The sequence below is a fragment of the Lathyrus oleraceus genome, chromosome 2, assembly GCF_024323335.1.
Source record: "Lathyrus oleraceus cultivar Zhongwan6 chromosome 2, CAAS_Psat_ZW6_1.0, whole genome shotgun sequence".
Taxonomy (NCBI): domain Eukaryota; kingdom Viridiplantae; phylum Streptophyta; class Magnoliopsida; order Fabales; family Fabaceae; genus Lathyrus; species Lathyrus oleraceus.
In genome coordinates this window covers 266,130,257-266,135,847 of record NC_066580.1, presented here as the reverse complement: position 1 = coordinate 266,135,847, position 5,591 = coordinate 266,130,257, and positions in this window count along the sequence as shown.

Sequence of the window (5,591 nt, the reverse complement as noted above, 5' to 3'; positions counted from 1 at the left end):
TTTATAAATTGAACACAAATTCTTGATGGTACAAACTATGATTATTGGAAGGATCGTATGATTGTCTTTCTTAAGTCATTGGAAAACAAGAGTTTGAAAGTAGTCATAAAAGGATGGAATCCTCCAAAGATCATAACTAAAGATAACTCTGAAATTGTGAAGCCTAAAAAGGACCGGTCAAAGGAAGAAGATAAAAAGAAACTTGATAATTCTTGTGCTATCATTTCTATTTACAATAGAGATGACAAAAATCTTTTCAGAATCATCAACATTTGCACCGATGTCAAAGAAGCTTGGGAAACTCTTGAAATTCCTCATGAAAGTACATCCAAAGTTTGTTAAGACTTCAACTCCTTACAATAAAATTTGAAAATTTAAAATGAAGGAGGAAGAAACCATCTCTAAATTTAATGTCCAACTTTGTTACATTGCTAACAACTCTTTGCCCTTTGTGAAAAGATGTTGGAAGAAAATTTGATAAGAAAAATCCTCTAATATCTTCCAAAGAGGTTTGATATGATGTCACATCCATTAAAGAAGCCCATTATGCATCCAAAATGAATTTTGGTGAGCAATTTGGATCTCTCGTCGCCTTTGACATGGCTATTGATGGTAAATCAAATAAGAGTAAAAGTGTAGCTTTCAAAGAAAATGTTGAAGAAGATGCTGATCAGGTAGAAGGGATACATATGAAAACTTAACTAAATCCATTATGCTTTTGGCTAAAGATTTTACAAATTCATGAGAAGACTACACAAAATGTCTAGAAGAAATGTCAATACCAAATGTCAAAGATAATCATCACAAAAAGTCCAATGCATCCAACTTTCAGCGCAAAGGAAAGGATGGATAAAAACAAAACAAAGAGAAGGGAATCCAATGCCATGAATGTGAAGGCTTTGGATATATTCAGGCTAAATGTACACTTTTCTTAGAAAATAAAAAAGGACAACAATGCCATGTTTTTTCATGATGAGTATGATGTGGAAAGTTAATATGATCAAGCCAACAATGTGATTGCATTCACAACTTATATATTGTGAATATCAAATATGTAAAATGACGGCGACACAAGCGAGGATGACTTGTTTAATGAGGCTCTTGGTGAAGCTTACAAGATTTTATATCTCAAATGGAAGGATCGATGCAAAACTGGTGAGAGGAAAAATATAAAATTGAAGTCCTTCTTCATGATAAGGCTTGTCTGATGACTACTATCACATATTTGAAGGAAGAAATTGAACATCTTAATTCCAAACTTGAAGGTATGACCAAATATGTTCGCATGGTAAACTCTAGAACTGAAAACCTTAAGGAAATTCTAAGGGAGTGAAAGACATCAAAAGACATGAAAGGAATTGGATACACTTATGGGTCATTCCACTCTAAAAACATGTTTGTTGAACCTATCAAGAAAACTGAATTCATAATATCTTCCTTCATGTCTCAAAATCTTGTCAAACATCGTGACCAACATCATAATGTTCATTCCATATCATCTTGTGTTTATCACTATTGTGGTCTTCAAGGTCATATATGACCTTATTGCTATAGATTATATGATAGACTATCTTACATGTCTCTCCTCAAAGAAAGGTAAGAGATAATATATGTTCTTGACAAGTTTGGCAAGCCAAGGCTAAGACCCTAAGTCATGTTTCCTACACACCTTTGAGGGTCTCATCTCATGAAGATTTATATTTTGATAGTGGGTGTTCTAGACATATTAATGGAGAAAGTAATTACCTGAAGGACATTAAATCTTACTCTAACAGCTATGTCACATTTGGTGATGGAGCTAAATGAAAAATTGTAGGGAAAGGAATGTTAGACTTCCTTGGTTTCCCATGTATGAATGAAGTGCTTTTATTCTAAGATTTGTGTACTTGTCAAAAAGTACAAGATGTATGGTACCCCTAAGCCAGTAAGGGTGAACATAGGCCTTAGTATTTTTTTGGTGGTTTAGGACTTTCTCGCGGAAGAGAAAGGCTCTGTTTAATGGTGTTTATGGTGATGAGAGGGCAAGCTCACATGAGGTGAGAAAATTTGTGGCTTTTTAGGGGTGTGTCGTGTGTATTTATGATTTTTTCGCCTCACCTGCTAGCGATGATGTATTTATAGAGGCGTATAGGCCTAGGATTCAAGAAACCCTCAAGTGGTAATCTCTCCCCCTTGACTAGGGGAAGTTGTTGACTGCCTATTTCCTAGGGAGTCATGGTGTCGCGATTGGAAAAAATCATAGAGTCACCATTATTACTATCGAGGTTTCCAACACGGATAACGAAGAACCAGGATTGTCGTCTTTTTTAAAGAGAAAACTGAAGAGTCGCCACCGAATTTTATTTGAGTGCCTCTATCGGAGAGGCGAGGGAAAATAGTCCATAAAACCCTCGGAAAAGGTACGCGCACGGGAAGCGCTAAAAAGGGATAAGGAATCACTCTCGCGACCGAGACTTGGTTTCGGAAGTCGGATATGCAAGGGGAAGGTATTATCACCCCTCACATCCATGGTACTCCATGGGAACCATTTTGGTTATTTATGTATGTGAGGATTTATCTCGTTATTATTTTATTTTTCAAAAGAATGTGTGTGAAATATAAGGGTTTTGGGTTTTTTTATTATGGTGCTTGATTGATCACCATTTGCACTCAGTTTTCATCATCCATCCAGCATGAATCTTCAAGAATCGGTAACACTTTGTTCTTTCTTTTAGTTGATTTCCTAAGTTTTATTGCATTTCATAATTTCCTTCTTTTTTTATGTTTATTAGTGATTCATCTCTTCTTGTCGCATTTTATGTGTTTCCGTGGTAGTTCTATTTGGTTTCCAGGTCCAGCAATAAGCCCTAAAGACACATAAGGGAAGAACGGGAGTCAAAAATAGTTTGCAAAGCGAAATACGCGTAAAAACAGAGTGCTGACACGGGGGCCCGTGTTAGCTGACACGGCCCGTGTCAGCATGTGCAGGAGTGGAGAGCAAGGAAGCAGAAAATAGGGGGCTGACACGGCTCGTGTCAGCAAAGGCTGAAGGAAAAAGAGTTAATAGAGAGCTAACACGGGTGCCCGTGTTGGCCAATTCGCCCCTTTTGTTGATTTTTATTGTTCAAATCTCTTTGTAAGTCCGGAGGGAAGTCTTGGTATTTCACGATGCTTTTAGATGATTTAGAACTATTTAGTCTACTATTGGTAAAGATAAAAGGGACTTTTGGATCGTACGAAGAATAGACAAAAAAAAAAGAGAAGAGAGTTTTCAAGGGGTTTGGAGAAGAAGAGATTTTCAAGATCGGAAGAGATTGAAGATCAAACTTCATCACCAAAGAATTGTAATGTCTCTATTTTGTAATTTGCTTTCTTTGAATACTATGAGAAGCTAAACCCCCCAATGTTAGGGGGTTTCCCTGAATTGCTAATGTATGAACAATATTTCTATGTTTTTATGATCATCAACGTTGTTCTTAATTCAAATTATTATACAAAGTTCTTAATGCTTTATTTTATCGGACAAATAGAATTTTGATCTATGGTTAAGGTTTAGGTCGGACAAACCACCTTATCGCTTTTTGTATAATAATACTTCGGTATAATCGCTTAGGAATAAGGATCAAACCGTAGAAGCCGTTAATTCTTGTTCAATTGCATATTTCTTAACGTCATTTTGAATAGCTAAGGAATTAGGATTGAAATTGACTGTTAATGGTTTTCGGCTAAGGAATTAGAGAAAATAATTCTTGAGAATCGGATTTGAATGATTACAACGTAGATATTATATAATGTGGAAGTAGTGTAGTACAAAGCAATTCATACATCTTGCCCTAGCATGCTTTCTTATATCGATTAACAGATTTTTTATACGCTTTGTGTAATTTATTCTCGTAATTATCATTTCAAAAACAATCAACAAACCCCCTTTGATCTTTTGTTCAATGGAATTATTATAGAGGTTTGTACTTAATACGCAGTCCTCGAGATTGATACTCGGGATAACTCCCATTTTATTACTACATCGGTGCAAATAGTACACTTGCTATTTTACCGATCAAGTTTTTGGCGCCGTTGCCGGGGATTGCCAAAGTATAAGTTGAATAATAATTCAATTGAAATTTTGTTGCTCTGCAACCAAAATTTTATTTCTCTGTACTATTGTTTCCTTTTATAAATTCTAATAATTGTCTAATCTTTGTATGCGAGGTAAGGCCTCGGCTGAATTTCTTTTTGACACAGAACCAGAAAGATTATTGCGTGCAAGACACCGAAAAGCTAGACTGGAACTATTAGAAGCGACCCCCATTGTTTCTGAGTCTGAAAAAGAAGAAGTTGTTTCAGTTCATTCGGAAGACTCTGACACCGTATCTGAAACGATGGCTGAAGTTCCACCTCCCGTGGAAAGACTTCTGGGTGACTATGGAGGTGCAAATTCTCCAACTGGAAGGTTAACAATAGTAAATCAACCGGTGAATGTTGATCATTTTCAGCTACACCCTTCAACGATTCGTCAACTCGAAAGGAGACCGTTCTCTGGAAAAATCAATGAATATGCCAACAAGCATTTACAAAGATTTCTGACCATGACGACATCGTTGAAAATTGAGGGACACTCAGAGGAAGCTAAAAAGTTGGTGATGTTTCCGTTTACATTATCGGAAGATGCCGAAGAGTGGTTTTACTCTTTACCCGCGGGAAGCATTACAACTTGGCAACAAATGGAGACAACATTTTTGAATGAGTACTTCCCTGCTTCTGTTTATATCCGTAAGAGATATGACATAGTTAATTTCAAACAGAAGGAAGGAGAGTCACTTAGAGATGCTTACAAGAGGTTCAAGCGATTGTTGGTTGCATGTCCTACTCATAACATGGATGCAACTGAATAGATGCAAAATTTTGTGAATGGACTTAGAATGAAAACTAAGAAACTCATAGACATGGCAGTTGGTGGCTCAACAAATTTTACAACAGCCACTAGAATAAAGAAAATCATCGAAGCCATTGTAGCAAATGAGCATCTGAAGCTCTACGACCACAATGTAAGTCAACCTGAAGGTATCATTGATCTCAAGCTAGCAAATAAAGTTGTGAAGATGGAAGATTAAATAACAACTGAAGTAGAGAGAAGAATCAAGAAAATGGCTCTTGACACTCAAACGGTAGCCCAAGTTCAACCGGTTCAACCAATTCAAGCGGTTAGTTGTGAAATTTGTGGGGGATCTCACTTCGCCATGCATTGTATGGCAACTGCACAACAGGTAGAAGAGATTAATTTTCTGAAGCAGAACAACCCTTACTCAAATACATATAATCCTGGATGGAAAAATCACCCAAATTTCTCCTAGAAGGACCAGCAAGGAAATGTTCATAAGCAAGCACCCAATCAATATCAAAGCCAACCACAACAACAGTATCGACCACAACAACAACAACCATACCAGCAGCAGTTTCAACAACCCCAACAACAATTTCAACAACAGGTACCAAGAAATGCATATTGGGAAATTGCCGTTGAAAAAATGGCGACTCAAAGTTCCCAATTTCAATAGGAGACTAGAAGTAATCTAAGAAACACTGGTGCTTCGATAAACAATCTAGAAGTGCAA